Genomic DNA, 22,636 nt, shown 5'->3' with positions numbered 1-22,636 from the left:
TTGAATAAGGAGTTGCTGTGGGCAAAATCAAAGAAGTTTTTACCTGCTTTCTCCTCGAGGATTTTGATGGCTTCCTGTCTTACATTTAGGCCTTTCATCCATTTTGAGTTTATTTTTGTGTATGGTGTAAGAAACTGGTCCAGGTTCATTCTTCTGCACGTTGCTGTCCAGTTTTCCCAGCACCACTTGCTGAAGAGACTGTCTTGGTTCCATTGGATATTCTTTCCTGCTTTGTTAAATGTTAGTTGGCCATACATTTGTGGGTCCATTTCTGGGTTCTCTATTGTGTTCCATTGATCTGAGTGTCTGTTCTTGTGCCAGTATCATACTGTCTTGATGATTACTGCTTTGTAGTATAGCTTGAAGTCTGGGATTGTGATGCCTCCTGCTTTGGTTTTCTTTTTCAAGATTGTTTTGGCTATTTGGGGTCTTTTCTGATTCCATACAAATTTTAGGATTATTTTTTCTACCTCTGTGAAGAATGCTGGTGTTACTTTGATAGGGATTGCATTGAATATGTAGATTGCTTTGGGTAGTTAGAATTGATGTTTTTTAAAGAGCCCTGCCAAGTCATTCTTAAGTGCAGCCAGGAAAGAGAATCATTTAAAGGGATTAATGGTTTCCAAACTGTGCTCCTCTAGATTGGAGGGAAGCTGGGGCCACCTGCTCTGAGACCCCACCCCAACACTTCAAAGAGGCGGTTATATTCTGGTTTTATATAGTGGTTTTCTTCTTAGGGTTTTGTTTAAAGAAACTGCTGCTACAAGCCAAATCAAAATCTTTGAAAACTTTTGGACTTAATTGTCTGTGATGTTTGATACTATTCTCATGATCTGGAACTTGATTTGTTCTGGAAGTGACTTTTTTTTTCTAATCATAGATTCTAATCAGGCCCCTTTACATTTTATGTTTCATCTTGGAAATACCCATTTAGTAATAATAACATAATTAAGTTTTGCTTATTTAATCATTATTAAAAGCATCGATGTGGTTCACTATGATTTAAAAAATTAAAACTCATATCCTGCTATATGCATATATCAGTTATTTACATACATTGATTGAATAAAGACTTTGAAATTTATAACAGATGTCCTCTTATAATATGCCAACTGGAAATAAGGTTGTATTTACATATGTGATATATCCATATATCTATATATGTGAATAAAGTTTTTATCTTTTAGTTTCAGCTTCTGTGCATCCATCCATGTGTGTATTCATTAATTTCTTCCTGCAAGAATTCTTATTGAATATCTGCTTTTTAAAGCCTTAGTGCTTTGGAAGATTGTGTGTGTGTGTGTGTGTGTGTGTGTGTGTGTTGTGTTTGTGTATGTATGAGAAATAATGATATATGTTTATGGATAAACAAAAGAACATATCCACAGTCATAGCAAGCATGAGCCTATAATTGTAAAAGATGCCAATTTATATCTAGATGGTATGGACTCAGTTTCCCATTAACTAGATAAAAAGAAATAGTTTTCAACTACCTTGAACAAAAAGTAAAAAAAAAAAAAGCGTTTAGTTTGTCCACTTGCTTGGTTCACGATATCTGCAATATTTGGTTAAGAAAGCATGAAATCAAATGAAAATGCACATATATTAGGAACATATCTGAAAGAGTTAATGAAAATTGGAGTGGATGATAAAGAAATATGAAATAAGGACCTGATGGTAATAGAAGCAGGTGCCAACATATCCAGAAAAATGTGTCTATAGTGGGAGATGCAGAAGCTGGATTTCAGAGAGCCAGCTGTTTCAGGTGAATTCAGATATACTGTTTTTCAATGCTGGGGATCTTTTAAACAATACTGCTGCCTGGACCTCTAACCCAGACCAACTGAGTTGGACTCTCTGGGCATGGGGTTTTGGTGTTGGCAATTAAAATCTGCTAGGTGATCATAATGTGCAGCCAGAGTGGACGAGGACTAAGCCACCCGTGGTTTCTGTCATCAGGCACACTCCACACCGGAGTTAGGCCTAGATGCACACTATTTTTGCAAGAAACAGGCAAGTTCTACAAGGAGTTTCGGTGTCAGGGGAGGTTAGTTGGGCTCTAATTGGCTCTAATTGGCTCTCCCAGCAGCTGAAACATTCTCTACCTACAGCTGAGTGACACTCCAAAAGGGGAGAGATGTGCTCCGACCTTTGAAAACATCAAAGGAGTCACTTCCAACATGGTTCTTACACAGCTCAATGCCCTACAGCTCAGCAGGGTCAGGGCCAAGCCCAGCAAAGCTGATAGGAAACAGCTTTTGCAGAGTCAGATTTTTATCTCTTTCCCAGATAGCAGAACTTGCTGCCAAAGGATTGGGGTGGGGAAGGAGAAGAGCCCTGACTTAAAGGGGGCATCTGTTCCTTAACTTGTTTTGCTGCCCCAGCATCTTTTGGGCTGCTAATTCCCCTTTTGGTGATGAAAGGAAACTCTTTTCATACGTATTTTAGTGTGAATGAGTAACACTTAATATGTGAAAGGGTTTTAAATACATGTTATGTAACAGGCAATTAACATGGCTTATAAGGAGCCCAGGTCCTGATGTTTACTCTCTCTAGTTTCATGTTTTACAACTCCATGTGCCAAACATATGGAACCATTTATCTTTCCTTAAATAAGTCTGGTGTGCACCTCTCTCTCTCTCTCTTTCTCTCTCATTCTGTATCTGTCTCTGTCTCTGTCTGTCTGTCTCTCTCTCCAGTTAGCTCAGTGTGGACAGGGACCTTTGCTATCCTGTCAAAAATGGTGCCTCACATACAGTAGAGGCTCAAATATTTGCTAAATGAATAGGTAATGTGTGATTTGGCAAAATGATGGGATACTGACTTGATTTTCAAGTGGCCTGAAATCCAAATCAGGATTAAAAGATTCAAAGATATAATGACCCCTGCCCTCAAGGTGACTGCAATCTAGCGTGGGAGCAAATGTGTCATAATAACTCCATAGTGCATTGGGGGTGCAGAAGGAGTTTCTTCTTTCTCTCTTGGGACAGCCTGGTAAAGGGCAAGCCTGGTGGAGGAGGAGGAAGTGGCTCAGCCTGGTCTAAGGCTCCAGTGGCAGGGGAAGGAAAATACAAAGGGGAGTGGGGCCAGAAGGCCAGCGTTATGCCTGAAGGAAAGGACCAAGGATTAAGAAGGAGAACAACATATTTGCATTAGAATTGAGGCAAGGGAACAAAGGGAAGAGTGAGCTAAAATTTGAAGGAAGTAAGGTGAGGAGCTAGGAATAACGATCTACTGCCTTGAGCAGCCCTTGATGCCAAAATATCCCTTTTATGAAATAAAAATCAATATTGCATAGTGCATGAGAGCACTGAATCTGGGTGTAGATAGACTTGAGTTCAAGTCTTACTTCTGCCATGTATTTATTGTGGGCCCCTGGTCAGGATACTTTACTTCTAAGTCCTCTAAAAATAGGGACATTAGGTATGTTGCTGCCATCACTGGGCAGCAAGGGTCCTGTCAAAGGTAGGAGGTTTGAAATGGGGGCAGGCTCAGGTGCAGGAGGCCAAGAACTCTGGCCCACTGTGTAGCGATCCCCTCATGCTTGTGCGATAGTCAATAGTCACTGGCATCAACTTTCACAACCAGCAGGAGAAGGGGAGTGACTTCTCAGAATTCCTGAGTAGCTTTCCTCTCCTGTGTCATTATCCTAAAGTGGCCAAGGACAACTGGATTAGTTTCCTGGGACCGCTGTACTAAAGGACCACAAAGTAGGAGGCTTCAGAAGTCCAAAATTAAGGTATGGACAAGGCCACAGTCCCTTGGAAGGCTCTAGGGAAAGATTCTTTCCAGTCTTCTCTCCTAGCTTCTGGTAGTTCCTTCTCTCTTGGCAGTCTACCTCCTATCTTCACACCAGATTATCCCTGTGTGCTGTCTCTGTGCCCAAATATCCCTTCTTTATAATGACACCAGTCATATTGGATAAAGGTCTACCTTAATGACTTCATTTTAATTTGATTACTATCTCAAATAAGGTCACATTCTGAGATCCTGGGAGTTAGGATATCAACATACCTTTTTTAGGGGGAATGCCCATCCCTGAACTAAATACCACAAAGGGAGAGATGTGTCACACTGGCTTAAATCATCTAGAATGTAATAAATACTGGGGAGATGTCTGCAGTGCCCACACACTCTCCTCATTGGGTTCTGGGAGGGTAATGCGAACTCAGCACCTGGCACAACCTGGACTTGGAGACTGTATATTAGTCTGCATGTTGCCTGGAGCAAGGTTTGTAGCCTGTCTATGCTGTAAAAATTGAGGTGGTGTTGCGTGGCTCTAGGAACTAAATGCTGTGATTTATGTACAGAGCTCAGTGTGGTGCCTGGCCCCACAGTAAGTGCCCTACAAATGGGACTGTCACTTGTTATTATTATTACTAAAATACCTTGCTTCTGGCCATGGTTGAAGGAGCTAAGTTGAGTCATTAAAGGAGGCAAGGGTGTCACCAGAGGAACAGGGGAAGTGAAAGCATTTGGCCTTGGAATCTTTGAAAATAAAAATTTTAGAACATTAATGGGAAGATCTCTGGCAAAGATACAGGCCTGAAGCTCTGGAGAATACTGGAGACTGACAGCTTTGTCATTGGGTGACTGTAAATGCTATGAGTGTAAACAAGCTAGCTCAGGAACAGACTATGAACACAGGACACAGATGTGGACAAAGCTCTGAGATGCTCCCATACTTAGGTGGGGACTGGTTGGAAAGAAAATGGGGACCCAGAGATCCTGACAACAGTGTCTCATTTGACACAGGTACAAAAAAAAGTGCAAAAGAAAAAGCTATAATTGAGTGACATGAGCTCCAAACAGGGAGGACTTGCTGGGGTCAATCACAGGCCAGTTTACAGTCCCCTTTGAGGGGTTGGCTCAGCTGTACCTCTGCTTAATAGCATGCAAGGAGCAGAGGAAAACGCTGAGCCAGGGAAAGGGGATCCAGGTGAGAATGTGGAGACAGACAGCTCAAGCCCAGAGCTGAACACTGGGTAGGATGTTGGTGTGTAGGGCAATGTGAAGGCAGAATTGGAAGCATGGGGGCAAGTTTATTTGAACTACAATAAAGTGACTGTGAATTGCAGCCAGCACAGAGTCCAGTGTGGGCAAGATTCAGAGAAAGAGGCCAGATTGGGGATCTTTCTTTGGACACAGAAGCCCTGGAGGATAATAGAAGCTCCTGGGGCTCTCAGAGGGTGTTGGGGCATTATGCCAAAGTTCTGCCCCCACAGACACTTCCAGCAACAGGGTGCTGAGGAAGCTACAGGGGTTCTGGTCCACAGAGATGTAATGAGAGACACAGAAAGCTAAAACTGTAGATGCACATTTGGGGCTGGGGGTGGAGATGATGACTCCTTAAGAGAAATTTGCTATATAAATTCTAGTTTTTTTCCCCAGTAGTCTGAACCAACTTGAAGACTGCAAATTTTATAAACCAAAAAGAAATTTTCCTTGAACTTGTCACAATACTTTGATTGGTAAAATAAATGCAAACTGTAATTATTTCGTGGTTTATTTTTAATTTGTGGGTTTAAACATCATGCTTTTGTGATGCAGTCTATGTTTATGATTGGTTTACATTTCCATTGTCTGTTCTAGCATATAATCTTCTGGGAAAACAGGAACCAGTTCTGTATCAATATACTTTGCACTGTCTAGCAAAGTTTATAACTAAAGTTAATTCAGTGTATTTCTTTCTTGGGTGGTGCAAACTATTGAAAATGAATTATTTTATTAATGGAAGATATTTTCAGTGTGGGAAACAGTGGTAAAGTATTAATATACCCATGTTGCACAAGTGAAGACTGAGGGGGCAGTGAAGGAATTGGCATTAAAACCTTTGGTTCCTGGTCTCCTGACCATACATCAATGTTTCTTCCTAAGATAGTAGTTCCTAAATTTTACTGCACATTGGAATCACGTGGACATTTTAAAGAATATCTGAATGCCTGGTTTCCACCTGCAGACATTCAATTTCATTGATGGCTTAGAGTACAATCTTAGTAGCGTTATTTTTTACAAGCTCCCCAGATGATTTTAACATGCAGCAAAGTTTGGGAGTCATCATCCTATGTACTACTCTCTGGCAAATCAAATGAATAATATCACCATTTCATCTTTCAAAGCACAAATAATCAAACATATTATAAATCTGTGTTATATCATAAACATATACATCTAAAATGTAGAATAGAATAAATAGATATCACAAATAGAACATAGACTAGACTAAATTGCTTCAACTTAAATATATAAATATCTAAAAATATGAAATGAAGGAAGACTCATGGATTGGTGAGGAAAGTATTTAGTTGGAAATACTGACTAGTTATTTAAAAAACATATTAACATTTTGGAAACTAGGTTGTTTAATCAATAAACTCCTCTCACTGCCTACAGTCAAAATGAATTGAGTGATGGACATAGTCTCAGAAAGGTGGAAATTAGTATGTTATGCTGGTCCCTGGTAAATACTGGGTGGAGAATGTAGGTCTAGATCTTTTGGAAAACAGGGTTTCCTACACTTTACACTTGGACTGGATAGATTTGCCCAGGTGAGTCCCTGGCAGCACTAAATGCTGCAGGTCTTTGGGGGAGGGCAAGGGCTGCTCTTGTGGAGCAGCAGACCAGAATTAAAGCTTTCAGTGGGAGAGCAAAATGGAGGAGGACAAGGGGAAGGGCTCAGCTTCTCCCACATGCACCAACAGAATTGTCACCATATGCAGTAAGGATTTGGGCAGAAGAGCAGGAGGAAGAGCACTGTCCCCATGGAAGCATGAAGGAATGGGGAATGGAGGCCCCACCCTCCAAAAAAGAGGCTCTCCTTCTACATTCACTAATTTCACATAAATTTTAGAGTTTAATGTAAGAGAATGAACCCTTGAAAAAAACCCAATAGTATTTATATGGCTATTTTTCTGTCTTCTGAATGAGGATGGTTTTTCTTAGCTTTGGAATGGTAAAAAAGATTGCCAAGAAACAGATCAATAACTTTGACTATACATCAGTTTGGGACTATTTGATTATTAAAGATTTTTAAAAGTGAAGGTAATACATATTGTTGGGAGTATAATTGAAGCAACCTTACTGGATATAAATTTGGCAATTTATTTTAAGAGCTTAAATACCTTCATATCCTTTGACTCAATAATTCCACTCTTAGAAACTTGAGAATGTAATCAATGATAAGGTCAAAGATTTATGTCTAAAGATGTTCATTCCAAGTTATTCTTTATAATGAAATAAATGGAACTACCTACATGCCCAACAATAGGAGAATGATTAAATAAATGAGGGTGACTTTATTCTATGGAAATATTATGTTTCAACTTAAAATGGACCTTTTGAGTACTTTTCAATGGGGAAATGTAAAAAAATTTAGGTAAAAATACAGAACACAAAAATAAATTTGTAATCATAATAGTGCAAAAATTTATTTTAAAAAATATAAGAAGAAAATGCATCAAAATGTGAATAGGTATTGGAATTGTATTTTTGCTTTATTTTTTTAAAATGAGAATTCTTGTTCTTATATTTTTAGATGGATGCTTATTTTATTTTTTTATTTTTTATTATTTTTTTAATATATGAAATTTATTGTAGATGGATGTTTATTAATAACGTTAGTGTGTGTGTGTGTGTGTGTGTGTGGTGTTTTAAAGCATATATTATTTTTGAGGCCTGAATGTCAGCATGCCAGTCTGGTAGGTTGGGACCAAGAATTAAAACTGCCTCCAGATGTGTGAGTCAGAAAAGAGGGTGACAGCTTCACTTCCCAAAGCTAGGAAGCCCTAGAGTGAACACAGTGTGTGAAAATGGAGTGAGGTGCTTGCCATCACCTGTGTATGAGCAGACATCGTGTAGTAACACAAAGATATTTTGAAAGAATAGATGATATTTGCTGTTATTAATTTCTTAAAACAGGCAATCAGGCAGTTACATATAAACTCCCTTTAGGACTGCTAGATCTTAATGGAGGCCATGCCCATGGAACTTTCTGGGAAAAACACTTTGAGAAAAGTTGTGTGAAGGGGCGCCTGGGTGGCTTGGTCGGTTAAGCATCCGACTTCGGCTCAGGTCATGATCTCACGGTCCGTGAGTTCGAGCCCCGCGACAGGCTCTCTGCTGACAGCTCAGAGCCTGGAGCCTGTTTCAGATTCTGTGTCTCCCTCTCTCTCTGCCCCTCCCCTGTTCCTGCTCTGTCTCAAAAATAAATAAAAGTTTAAAAAAAAGAAAAAAAAAGAAAAGGTGTGTGAAGAGAAATCAGGGCAGGGGTTTGGCTTGGAGAGTGTGCAGTCACAGTTGTTGGAGCAAATCCAGGTACCTAATCCATCTGACTGGTGTTGCACTGGAGCACCTGCCACATGTGATCCTGCTCAGGTGCACTGCCAGTGGAAGCCCAGACCCCCTATCTCTGTTCTTTAAATGGGACATCCACAGTAGCCCCGGTTGGTCTCTCTGCCCAGAAAGCTAGGCGGATTTATATGAAAATCTGGTTCATAAAATTCCTAAGCATGCTATTTCATCCCGGCCTGGAGAGTTTAGCTTGCACAGATTCAAATATGACTGCAACAGAACCTACAGTTTTGTAATGTTGAAAAGGAAAGACAGAGATTTGAGTGCCCAGTGGGAGCTGAGACTAGGATAAACTCATGGTAGAGAGCACACATTTCAAAATGAAACAATCCCTCCAAAGTCAGCCTTTTTTCTCAGCCTTTTCCTTTTTTTCAGTATTTTTTTTTCTTGAGTCTCTATGTTTAAGGAAAAAAAAATGCCGGAAAACAAAAGCTCATTTACTCAGATGGGTGGTTAACCTTGATGAACCATTAGTTGAAAGTAGGAATATTCAAAAACATTTTATTTCCCCTTTTTGAAAAATTTACCTCTTTTAGAGTTTTGGTATTATTAATTATAATAATAAAAAAAGAAGAAGAAGAAGAAGCTTGGATAAATGTGCTAACAGCTTCTTTCTTTGTATTAAGATTTATGTGTTTTTAATTCAGCACTGAGCTGTATTGGACAGCAACCTTGAACGAGAAGAAAGGGAAATAGCTGATCTGTTACTATTTTTTCCATATTTCCTTAAAACTTCATTGCCCTCTTTCCAGTATTTTATACTGCTGAGCCCAGTCTAGTTTGAGGTGTCTGAATTATTAAGTGGTACATGAGGTAACTGATGCAGGATTAGGAAGTTAAAACAACGTGCAATGGTATGACATGTGGGCAGCAAGGGTGAGGTGGGGAATTTTACAACATGCAGTGACATTTCAGATATATGTAACCAAATAGTCAGTGGTACTGTGATGCTCCTCAAATACTTGGGGTTTTTGCCTTTGTACTGGGCAAAGATATGGTTCTCTTGGCTGGCTGTGTAGTTCATCCTTGAGGGCCTGCTCCTTCTCCTGGCTATGGGTGTTTTCTATAGAATCAGGACCAGGTTGGATTTGGCAACCAGAAAGGGGAAATGTTTCATGTCTCAGTATCTCATCTGCTTTTCCCTACTGGCTCCAGCAGGCATGAGGACCTAAATCAACTAGGGAACAGTAGGGAGGAGTGAGGGAGAAGGAATCAATCTGTTCTGATGTCTGTCTCCCTGATCTTTGGAACAGGAAGACAGCGTCACCTCTGAGCCCAAGTGTTCTTGTATGGGAAAAGCGTCCTTTTAAAGAATTAGTCTTCAGCATTCTGTCAATTATGGCCTCCAAATCTGGCTGAGTAATTAAATGCCAGCTGACAGTAAATATCAAACTGCTTGGGAGCCGTAGCGAGATATAGACAAGTGGATTCTGTGTGATTGCTTTGGTAATTTTCTTTTTTAATCTTTAATACCAATTAAATGCAGGGGAGCTGATTGCCCAAGTGAGACAGCCCATCAGCTGATGCCGTGAGCTGTCCAGTATGGACTTCTCGGCTCCCATGACTGCACTGGGTCTTAGGAGACAGGGAAGTCTGATTGGCAGTGACTAGTGGACCCTGCACCATCTGTAGGCAGAGAAGCCCCTGTCCTCAAGGTACTTCAGGACTGTGCATCCTCAAAGGCTATGGTCAATTACCTCCCCTATATTTAATGCCCTTAGTTGTCCCTAACATCATTGTGGGTCTGATTTAAGACCTGATTTTTTTTTTTACCTCATTACCTTAGGGAAATGGGCACAGGAGGAAAAGAAGCAATACCTACTGAACAACTACCAGGTGCAGAGATTGTTCTTTAGCAGTTCCTTCCAAGACACCAAACTAGCATGAGTGCAGACTCATGCCTTCAAAACCCTGAGGAACTTAAAAGCAGCGGTTCTCAACCAAGGATGATTCTCCCTCCACATCCCCCACCATACACACACACACACACACACACACTCACTCATAGGGACCTTTGGCAATATCTGGAGACATTTTTGATTGTCTTAGCTGTGGGGGAGATGGAACTGACTCATAGTGAGTACAAGCCAGCGATGCTACAGCGAAACCACAATGCATAAGGCAGCTGAACACAACAAAGAATTATTTGGCCCAAAATATCAGTGGTGCTGAGGTTGAGAAACTTGATCTAGAGTGAAAATCGTAGAGTGAAAATCGCAAGTTAGAGAGAAAACTGAGAAATTCTTGGGATTACAGGACAGCCAGCACAGCAGTGGGAAGATAAGAACTCCTTTTGAGGTTGCTTTTGCTTCTCTTCCATCATTGTTTCAGGAAATACAGAACCTGTCCCACACTTATGGAAACTCAAGTTCTAGCCTAGGTGTTCTCAAGAATAAATTAGTACAGCACAAAAGCTCTGTGCTTATTAAGAACTGACAAAATAGGTGGGGACTTGTACTTTGGGCAGTTGCTTCCTACTTCTTTTCATCTAACCTTCCCCACTCCCCTCCCCTACCCCATGGTGAATTATTATATAAGGAGTGTCCCCCTTTACTGATGTTTCTTTTGGTTGACAGAAAATAAAACTTGACCTAGGTGGTTGGTTTTGGGAGTAGTGGACTATTTTTCACTGGTACCTAAGGTTCTCCATTCTGGGATTCATTCATCTAGGTTAATTAGGCTAATATTGGCTGGGATTCTGGCTTGCCCACACTCATTGTTTGGCAGAGAGCTAATAACTCTAGGAAAAAGGAGGTCACTAGTCAAAATAATGAGTCTTTGAGAAGTATAGCTTGAAGAAAATGGCATTAAGAATAGTGTATTTCAGATTCTATCAGAAGCATAAATATTAGAATATATGGACCAAGGTTTTAAAAGAGCCTAATAATAACTATACTAAAAGAGAAAACATAAAACGAGAACAGGAAAACATAAAATAGTCAAAGTAAAAATTTAGGTATGAAATACATAATAGGTGGATAATGATGGGTTATTGAGCAAGAAAGATATAGATGAGGAATGAATTAGTGATTTGGAATATCAGACTTAGGACATATCTGAGAAAGAAAATAATAAGAACAAAGAAATAGAAAAGCTGAGAGAGATAGAAGAAGCAATAGAGGAGTGAAACTTCAGCCTGTAGGGGCACCACAAAGACAGCAGTGCAGAAGAATCTAAGGATGTAAGAAATAAAATCAGGAAAGAAAAACTCTTGGGGGGGATAATGGATTAAAAAGAAAAGGATGACTTCAGAGGATGGCTGTATGAAAGAGCTCATGTGCCAAAATGGAGAGATAAGGGACAACTCCAAACCTTATTAATGACAAATGGAATAACTTTGTAGTGGAAAAAACCTGGAAGATACCACCGTAAGCAAGTAATGTATCAACATTATTTACTACTGATACATGATGCATTAAAAAGGGCACATCACTTCTGTGATATTCTTCCCCAAATCCTATAGCCCCAATTGAATTATTAGAAAACATCAGACAAAGCCAAACTGAGGAAATTCTATAAAATGCCTGACTAGTATGCTCCTAAAGTGTATGGTTATGAAAAGACAAGGAAAGACCAAAGGATTGTCAGACTGAAGGAAACTAAAGAGGAAGGACATCTAAATGCAATGTGGGATCTTGGGTCAGATCCAGAACAGCAGCAAAATGGACATTACTCCAAGAACTGGTGATGTATAAATAATTTCTATATTTAATAATATTGTATCATTGTTAATTTATTAATTTTGTTAATTTTATCACATTTAGGCAAATTTTAACTTTAGGGAAAGCTGGGTAAAGGGAACAGGAAACTTTCTTTTCTGTCTTTGTAACTCTTCTAAAGCCTCAAGTTCTTTTAAAATAAAAAGCTAGGGGCATCTGAGTGGCTTACTCAGTTGAGCAACTCTTGATTTCAGCTCAGGTCATGATTTCACAGTTTATGGGTTTGAACCCCATGCACTCTTAGTGCAGAGCCTACCTGGGATTCTCTGTCTCCCTCTTTCTGCCCTTCCCCTGTTGTGTGTGCGCGCGCGTGTGTGCGTGCGCGCGCGCACGCACTCTCTCTCTGTCCCCCCCCCTTCAAGTAAAGAAATAAACATTAAAAAAAACTTTAAAAATATTAATCCATCATCTCCAGTATTGAAGAATTTGATGACAAAGTAATTATTGTATGAGAGTTCCAGTGGCTCCACATTCTCACCAACATATAGTATGGGTAATCTTTATGATTTTGGGCATTCTAATAGATATATAATGGCACCTTGTCGTGGTTTTGATTTTGGTTTCCCTAATGACTAATGATTTTGAGCATCTTTTCATATGCTTATTTGACATCCACTTGATGAAGTGTCTGTTCAGATCTTTTGTCTTTTTAATTTGGATTTTTTTCCCGTGTGCTTTGAATGTTATTTATGTATTCTGGAAACAAATCAGAAATGCAGTGTACATTTTATTTGACATTTTGTGTAAATCACTAAACCTTTTTTGTTTATTGATTCATTTATTTTGAGAGAGACAGAAACAGCATGAGTGGGGGAGGGGTAGAGAGAGGGAGGCAGAAAATCCCAAGCAGTCTTCGCACTGAAGACTGATGTGGGGCTGGAACCCATGAAACCGAAGACCATGACCTGAGCTGAAACCAAGAGTGGGATACTTAACCAACTTGAGCCATCCAGACACCCCTAAATCATTAAACTTCTAAAGGAAAGATAAGATATCTTGGGTTAGGCAAAAAGTTTTCAGATACATCACCAAAATAAAATAAAATAAATATAAAAACAATCCATATAATCCATATAATGAACATTAATTAGTTGGATTCTATGACATTAAACTTTTGTAATGTATTTTTCTGGTTTAATATTACTAAGGTAATGCTGGCTTTGTCATTTGGAAGAGTTTGCTTATATTTTTTGGTAAAGGTTGTGCAGAAACTTGTATTATTTCTTTATTAAATGCTTGGTAGAATTTGCCAGTGAAACCATATGGGCCTGGAGTTTTGTTTTTGTGGAGGGTTTTGCGTACAAATTTAATTTCCTTAATAGATATAGGGCTATTCTGGCTATCTATTCCTTCTTGAGTGAGCTGTGGTAGTTTGTCTTTCATCTAAGATGAAAGTGGAAGTTATTGGTATGAAGTTGTTCTGAATATCCCCCTCATTATCATCTTGATGGCTATAGGAGCAGCAGTGATGGCCCCTCTTTCATACCCAGTATTAGCAATTTGTGTCTTTTCTATTTTTTCATTGGTCAATCTGACTAGAAATATATCAGTTCTATTGATTTTTCTCTGAAATCCGTTTTTTTCCTATTGTTTTCCATTTTCAATTTCATTGATTTCTACTCTGAACTGTATTTTTTCCTTCTTTCTTGTTGCTTTGGGTCTCATATTGCCTTTTTCAGATGTAATTTTAGATATTGATTGGAAATCTTTATTCTTTTCTAATGTTAGCATTTAATGCTATACATTTCCATCTAAGCACTGCTTTAGCTGTTTGTAAATGATGATACATGGTATTTTCATTCTCATTCAGCTTAAAATATTTTAAAATTTCCCTTGAGATTTTCTCTTTGAGTAATACGTTATTAGTACTATGTTGTTTAGTTTCCAAATATTTGGGTATTTTTCCAATTATATTTTTGTTACTGATTTCTAGTTTAATTCCTTTATGGTCCAAGACTATACTCTGTATAATATCTATTCTCTTCATTTTTTAAAGCATTGTTTTAAGTCCAAAAATATAATGCATTTTGGTGAATTTTCCATGTAAATTTAAGAAGAATGTGGATCATGTGTCAATTTGGTCAATTTTGGTTCATAGTGTTGTTCAGGATTTTTATATCCTTAGTGGTTTTCTGCCTACTCGTTTTGCTAATTACTTCGAGTGTTGAGGATGCCAACTATAATTGTGGATTTGGTTATTTCTGTTTCAATTATATAAGTTTTTACTTCATATACTTAGAAGCTTTCTTGTGGGTTACATACACAGAATTATTTCTTCTTTGAGAATTGAACCCTTCATTATTATGTCATGTCCCTATTTATCCCTGATGATATTCTTTGTGAGTTTACTTTGTCTGGTATTAAAACATCTATTCTAGCTTTCTTTTGGCTACTAGTGTTTTCATGGTGTGCAGTAAGGAATTAACATGGTAGGCTTGAGGCTGCTATCCTTAGAAACATGTGTGAGCAAGGTTCTTGGGTGGTATCTGGGAATTTGGATTTTGGAGGTATTCCTACCACTGCCTCACTAATAAAAGGGGCTCACTGCATTTAGACTGTTTGTACAAGCAATATGGTTTATGCCACACACCTGCTTTCCTTCTGCAAGTTTAGAATTTTGGTACACACTAAAGCAGAGGGTGCCTACATGACCAGCCCTAATTAAAACCTTGAGTGCTTGGTCTCTATTGGGCGTCTCTGAGCAGAAAAAAATTGCACACATGTTGCTGCATTTTCATTGCTGGGGGAAGAGAGTGTTCATGGGAGGGAGGGCACATACAGAAGCCTTTGTGATATGCTGTGTTCTTATTACCTACTGTAATAAACCTTAGCTGTGAGTATAGCTGTATGCTGAGTCCATAAGTCCTAGCAAATATCCAGACATGTGGTGGTCTTGAGGACCCCCAACTCACATGGTATATCATTTTCATATTTTGTTGTTGTTACTTCTGCATTGTTTTATTTTAATTAAAATTTTAATTTTGAAGTAATTATAAATTTACATTCAGTTTGTAATAAATAACACAGAGAGGTCCCAAGTACTCTTTTTCAAGTTTCTTCTGCTAATGACATCTTGCAAAATTATATATAGTTCAGTATCATTACTGGGATAATGACATTGATACAGTCAAGATATAGAACAGTTCCATCACTAAAAAGTCCCTCATGTAACCACACCCTCTTCCCTCCTGTGTCCACTTCTTCTTTAACCCCTGGTAAAAGAGAAATGGTTCTCCATTTCTATATTTGCCATTTCAAAAATGTATGAATAAAATCATACAGGATGTGACATTTTGAGATTGACTTTTTCCCTCTGAGCATAGTCCCTTTTAGATCCATGCAAATTGTTTGTAGTAATAATTTGTTTCTTTTTATTGTTGCATAGCATTCTCTGATATGGATGTACCACAGTCTTTATTCAACTGTCAAAGGGCATCTGGGGTGTTTCCAATTTGGGACTATTATGAAAAAATATTCATGCGCAGGTATTTGTGCAAATACAAGTCTTTATTTTTCTGAGAGAAATGCCCTAGAGAACAAATACTGAGTCATATGGTAGTTGTATGTTTACTTTTTAAAGAAACTGCCAAACTTTTTCAGAGGGGCTGTGTTATTTTACATGCCTATGAACAATGAATATATGGTGATTCCTTTTTTTCTGCATCCTTACTAACATTTGGTGTTGTCATTATTCTTTTACTTTACCCATTCTGATAGTGTGTAGTAATAAGTCATTATGGTTTTAATTTGGATTTCTTTGATGGTTGATGATGCTACACAACTTTTTATGTGCTTATTTGCTACATCCCCTTCAGTGAATTATCTCTTCACTATCCTCTTTTTGTTTTGCTCATGTTCAACTTGGATTTTTTTTTCACCATTGAAGTTTGAGAGTTCTTTATATATTCTATTATACTAGTCTTTTGTTAAATACACGGTTTGCAAATATTTTCTGCCAGTCTGCACCTTATCTTTTATCCTATTAGTAGGATCTTTTGCAAAACAAATTTATTCGTTTCTCAGTCCTACTTTTTTTTTTTTCCATCTCTTTCTGGGATTCCAATAATACACATGTTAGATTTCTTACTATAGTTCCATAGATCACTGAGACTCTGTCTACTTTTATTTTTCCCCCTTCAGTCTGTTTTATCTTTTTCATTTATGTTAGATAACTTATATTGTTCTATGTTCCAGTTCATTTTTTTTCTCTATCTTTTGTATTCTTCTTTTTAGCCTAGTCATTGAATATTTTCCTGCAAGTTATTTTATTTTTCATTTCTAAAGTTTCCATTTGGTTCTTCTTCATATCCTCTGTTTCTTTGATGAAGCTTTACATTTTTTTTTTGTTTCATCAGTTTTGTAATTATTTGTGGAATCATTTTTCATTATGGCTTCTTTTAAATCTCTACTAGATAATTCAAACATCTCTGCCATCTCAGGATCTATTGATCATCTTTTAAAATTCAATTTGAGGGGCGCCTGGGTGGCGCAGTCGGTTAAGCGTCCGACTTCAGCCAGGTCATGATCTCGCGGTCCGTGAGTTCGAGCCCCGCGTCAGGCTCTGGGCTGATGGCTCTGAGCCTGGAGCCTGCTTCTGATTCTGTGTCTCTCTCTCTCTCTGCCCCTCCCCCGTTCATGCTCTGTCTCTCTCTGTCCCAAAAATAAATAAACGTTGAAAAAAAAATTAAAAAAAAATAAATAAATAAAAATTCAATTTGAGATTTTACTGGTTCTTGGTATGATGAGTAATTCTCAATTGAAACTTGGATATTTTCATCTTATGCTAAGAGACTCTGTATCTTATTTTAATCTGTTTTAGCTGGCTTTATATGACACTGTATGAATGTCAATATCCTGGTTGTGGTATTGAATTTTACGAGATGTCCAAAAGGGAAAAAGGGAGTTGCCGCTTTATTACCACCAAGTGGAAACAGAAGTCCATGTTGCCCACTTAACTTCCATTGACACCTAAAGCAGGAGTGATTCATTACTGATGGGCTGGAGCAGCAGTTCTGGCTCCCCATGTGGTCTCACAGGCTCCTCAGTAATGTGGTCTTCTTACTACTGGGTAGTAGTGAAAGTTCCTGACTTTCTATTAGGTATCGTCTGACATTAGTGCATTGAAAATGGTAGGGGAACCCTTGTTACTGATGAGTTGGAGTGGATGTTCAAACATCCCAGTTGGTCTTCCCTGGTGCTGTGTTGGTTGGGAGTTTTCTTTATTGGCTGGTGGGGATCAATTCCTCACCCCCTACTTGGACTTTCCTGACACGAGCTCAGCAGGAGTATTGAAGTGCCTTTGTACAGCATGGTGAGGGCGGAAGTCTAGGTTCCCTATTTGACTTTTGCTTGGCATGGGTATGGGCACAGTCATAGCCTTTTCTGTAATGTTTGTCTGGAATAGAGCGGTTGTTGTCAAAAAGTATTCTGTCTTGCTAGACTGACCTTTCCTGGTTCTTTGAGTAGTGAGAGTAGGCTTTTGGGGGGGCTTATTTTGTCCATATTTGTTGGTGTTTCTGGGTTGATGACTCCTTCATCTCCAAGTCTGGGATATACAAAGCAAAAGGAGAATACAGGGAACTTAGCACAGTGTTATTCTTTAGGTCCTAAGATACATAGCTGGTCTGCCCTTTTCTCTTCACCTTTCAGGGTTTTCTAATGTTGGATTTAGATACAATTTCCAGGCTTTAGTGGGAATAAGAGGGAAAAGTACATTTACAAGCTCCGTTTCCTGGAAGCAGAGGTCTCATACTTTTATTTCCACATTTAATGTAAGTTTCCTGTAGACAGCCTATTGTTGGGCCTTGCCATTTGAATTAATCCTATCTGATAATTTGTGTTTATTAACTGTTATGTTATGCCATTCACATATAATGTGAATGAATGTGATTATTGATATATTTGGATTTAATTTTATGACCTTGCTAGCAGTTTTCTATTTGTTCCATCCGTCTTTCATTTCTTCTCTTCTTCTGTATTCATGGGTTAATTGGACAATTTTTATTCCATTTGTGTTCTCTATTGATTTATTTACACCTCTTAAAAATTTTCCTTAACAATTGCCCAAGGGTTTAATATATACAAATTTAATTAATCAGAGTCTACCTCCAAATAAAATTATACCTCTGTGTGTAATGTGAGAACCTTTCAATCATATATTCTCAATATCTCCTTACCATTCTTTGTGTTATTGATTGTTGTTATATATTTTACTTTTACATATGTTATAAGCACTCAGTACATTGATATTACTTTTGCTTTGGACCATCAGTGATCTTTTAGAATAAATAAAAATAAGGAAAAACTTAACTATATTTTACCTTCGCTTATTCCTTTTCCAGTGCTCTTTATTTCTTTGTGTAGATTCCAGTTTCTGTCTCATATCATAAACTTTCTTCCTGAAAAATTTTCTTCAATATTTTCTATAGTGTAGGTCTGCTGGCAGCAAATTTTCTCAGTTTTTGCCTGAAAAAAGACTTTATTTCTCATTTATTTCTGAAAGATATTTTCACTTGTTATAGAATTCTGGTTGAGAAGTTTTACTTCTTCAGCACTTTTGAAAGTCTTCACTGTTTTCTAGCTTTCATGGTATTTGAAGAAAATTATAATTTAATTATTGTCCTTGTTCCTTTATATGTAAGGCGTCTTTTTTGTCTGGCTGATTTCAATGTTTTCTTTTTTTTTTTTTAATATGAAATTTATTGTCAAATTGGTTTCCATACAACACCCAGTGCTCATCCCAACAGGTGCCCTCCTCAATGCCCATCACCCACCCTCCCCTCCGTCCCACCCCCATCAACCCTCAGTTTGTTCTCAGTTAAGAGTCTCTTATGTTTTGGCTCCCTCCCTCTCTAACCTCTTTTTTTTTCTTCCCCTCCCCCATGGGTTTCTGTTAAGTTTCTCAGGATCCACATAAGAGTGAAACCATATGGTATCTGTCTTTCTCTGTATGACTTATTTCACTTACATTAACACTCTCCAGTTCCATCCACATTGCTACAAAAGGCCATATTTCATTGTTTCTTATTGCCATGTAGTATTCCATTGTGAATATAAACCACAATTTCTTTATCCATTCATCAGTTGATGGACATTTAGGCTCTTTCCATAAATTGGCTATTGTTGAAAGCTCTGCTATAAACATTGGAGTACAAGTCCCCCTATGCATCAGCACTCCTGTATCCCTTGAGTAAATTCCTAGCAATGCTATTGCTGGGTCATAGGGTAGATCTATTTTTAATTTTTTGAGGAACCTCCACACTGTTTTCCAGAGTGGCTGCACCAGTTTGCATTCCCACCAACAGTGCAAGAGAGTTCCTGATTCTCCACATCCTCTCCAGCATCTATAGCCTCCTGATTTGTTCATTTTGGCCACTCTGACTGGCGTGAGGTGGTATCTCAGTGTGGTTTTGATTTTATTTCGCTGATAAGAGGCGACATTGAGCATCTTTTCATGTGCCTGTTGGTCATCTGGATGTCTTCTTTAGAGACGTGTCTATTCATGTTTCCTGCCCATTTCTTCACTGGGTTATTTGTTTTTTGGGTGTGGAGTTTGGTGAGCCTTTATAGATTTTGGATACTAGCCCTTTGTCCAATATGTCACTTGCAAATATCTTTTCCCAGTCCATTGGTTGCCTTTTAGTTTTGTTGGTTGTTTCCTTTGCAGTGCAGAAGCTTTTTATCTTCATTAGGTCCTAATAGCTCATTTTTGCTTTTAATTCCCTTGCCTTTGGGGATGTGTCAAGTAAGAAATTGCTACGGCTGAGGTCAGAGAGGTTTTTTTCATGCTTTCTCCTCTAGGGTTTTGATGGTTTCCTGTCTCACATTCAGGTCCTTTATCCATTTTGAGTTTATTTTTGTGAATGGTGTAAGAAAGTGGTCTAGTTTCAATCTTCTGCATGTTGCTGTCCAGTTCTCCCAGCACCGTTTGTTAAAGAGACAGTCTTTTTTCCATTGGATATTCTTTCCTGCTTTGTCAAAGATGAGTTGGCCATACTTTTGTGGGTCTAGTTCTGATGTTTCTATTCTATTCCATTGGTCTCTGTGTCTGTTTTTGTGCCAATACCATGCTGTCTTGATGATGACAGCTTTGTAGTAGAGGCTAAAGTCTGAGATTGTGATGCCTCCTGCTTTGGTCTTCTTCAAAATTACTTTGGCTATTTGGGGCCTTTTGTGGTTCCATACAAATTTTAGGACTGCTTGTTCTAGTTTTGAGAAGAATGCTGGTGCAAGGTTTTCTCTTTGTCTTTTGTTTTCAGCAGTTTGATTATTCTATGATAGGTATGTTTCTTGTTTGTTTGCTTTGGTATGTACAAAAATACCAAATTGATTTGTGAGCATAATTAATTCTGGAAACATGCTTATAATCCAAAGCACTATTATATCAAAGCAAATTTCAAGAACCATTGGCCCACGGGGAGTTGCGGCAAGATGGCGGCTTAGGAGGACGCTGGGCTCACCGCATGTCCTGCTGATCACTTAGATTCCATCTACACCTGCCTAAATAACCCAGAAAACTGCCAGAGGATTAGCAGAACGGAGTCACCGGAGCCAAACGCAGACGAGAGGCCCACGGAAGAGGGTAGGAAGGGCGGCGAGGCGGTGCGCGTTCCACGGACTGGCGGGAGGGAGCCGGGGCGGAGGGGCGGCTCGCCGGCCAAGCAGAGCCCCTGAGTCTGGCTTGCAAAAGCGGAGGGGCCTGACGGACTGTGTTCCCACAACAAGCGCGACTTAGCGTCTGGGAGGTCATAAGTTAACAGCTCTGCTCGGAAAGCGGGAAGGCTGGAGGACAAAGTGAGGGAGAGCTGCTGAGCCCCCTGACGACAGAGCTCAGTTTGGTGGGGAACAAAGGCGCTCGCCAGCGCCATCTCCCCCGCCCATCCCCCAGCCGAAATCCCAAAGGGAACCAGTTCCTGCCAGGGAACTTGCTCGCTCCGCGCAAACACCCAAGTCTGTGCTTCTGCAGAGCCAAACCTCCGGCAGCGGATCTGACTCCCTCCCGCTGCCACAGAGCCCCTCCTGAAGTGGATCACCTAAGGAGAAGCGATCTAAGCCTGCCCCTCCTGCCCCCGAGCACCTTGCCTACCCACCCCAGCTAATACACCAGATCCCCAGCATCACAAGCCTGGCAGGGTGCAAGTAGCCCAGAGGAGCCACACCACCCCACAGTGAATCCCGCCCCTAGGAGAGGGGGAGAGAAGGCACACACCAGTCTGACTGTGGCCCCAGCGGTGGGCTGGGGGCAGACATCAGGTTTGACTGCGGCCCCGCCCACCAACTCCAGTTATACACCACAGCACAGGGGAAGTGCCCTGCAGGTCCTCACCAGGCCAGGGACTATCCAAAATGACCAAGCGGAAGAATTCCCCTCAGAAGAATCTCCAGGAAATAACAACAGCTAATGAGCTGATCAAAAAGGACTTAAATAACATAACAGAAAGTGAATTTAGAATAATAGTCATAAAATTAATCGCTGGGCTTGAAAACAGTATACAGGACAGCAGAGAATCTCTTGCTACAGAGATCAAGGGACTAAGGAACAGTCACGAGGAGCTGAAAAACGCTTTAAACGAAATGCATAACAAAATGGAAACCACCACAGCTCGGCTTGAAGAGGCAGAGGAGAGAATAGGTGAACTAGAAGATAAAGTTATGGAAACAGAGGAAGCTGAGAAAAAGAGAGATAAAAAAATCCAGGAGTATGAGGGGAAAATTAGAGAATTAAGTGATACACTAAAAAGAAACAATATACGCATAATTGGTATCCCAGAGGAGGAAGAGAGAGGGAAAGGTGCTGAAGGGGTACTTGAAGAAATAATAGCTGAGAACTTCCCTGAACTGGGGAAGGAAAAAGGCATTGAAATCCAAGAGGCACAGAGAACTCCCTTCAGACGTAACTTGAATCGATCTTCTGCACAACATATCATAGTGAAACTGGCAAAATACAAGGATAAAGAGAAAATTCTGAAAGCAGCAAGGGGTAAACGTGCCCTCACATATAAAGGGAGACCTATAAGACTCGTGACTGATCTCTCTTTTGAAACTTGGCAGGCCAGAAAGAATTGGCAAGAGATTTTCAGGGTGCTAGACAGAAAAAATATGCAGCCGAGAATCCTTTATCCAGCAAGTCTGTCATTTAGAATAGAAGGAGAGATAAAGGTCTTCCCAAACAAACAAAAACTGAAGGAATTTGTCACCACTAAACCAGCCCTACAAGAGATCCTAAGGGGGACCCTGTGAGACAAAGTCCCAGAGACATCACTACAAGCATAAAACATACAGACATCACAATGACTCTAAACTCGTATCTTTCTATAATAACACTGAATGTAAATGGATTAAATGCGCCAACCAAAAGACATAGGGTATCAGAATGGATAAAAAAACAAGACCCATCTAATTGCTGTCTACAAGAGACTCATTTTAGACCTGAGGACACCTTTAGATTGAGAGTGAGGGGATGGAGAACTCTTTACCATGCTAATGGAAGCCAAAAGAAAGCTGGAGTAGCCATACTTATATCAGACAAACTAGACTTTAAATTAAAGGCTGTAACAAGAGATGAAGAA

This window comes from Prionailurus bengalensis, chromosome D1, assembly GCF_016509475.1.
Source record: "Prionailurus bengalensis isolate Pbe53 chromosome D1, Fcat_Pben_1.1_paternal_pri, whole genome shotgun sequence".
Classification (NCBI taxonomy): domain Eukaryota; kingdom Metazoa; phylum Chordata; class Mammalia; order Carnivora; family Felidae; genus Prionailurus; species Prionailurus bengalensis.
This window is presented reverse-complemented; position numbering follows the sequence as displayed.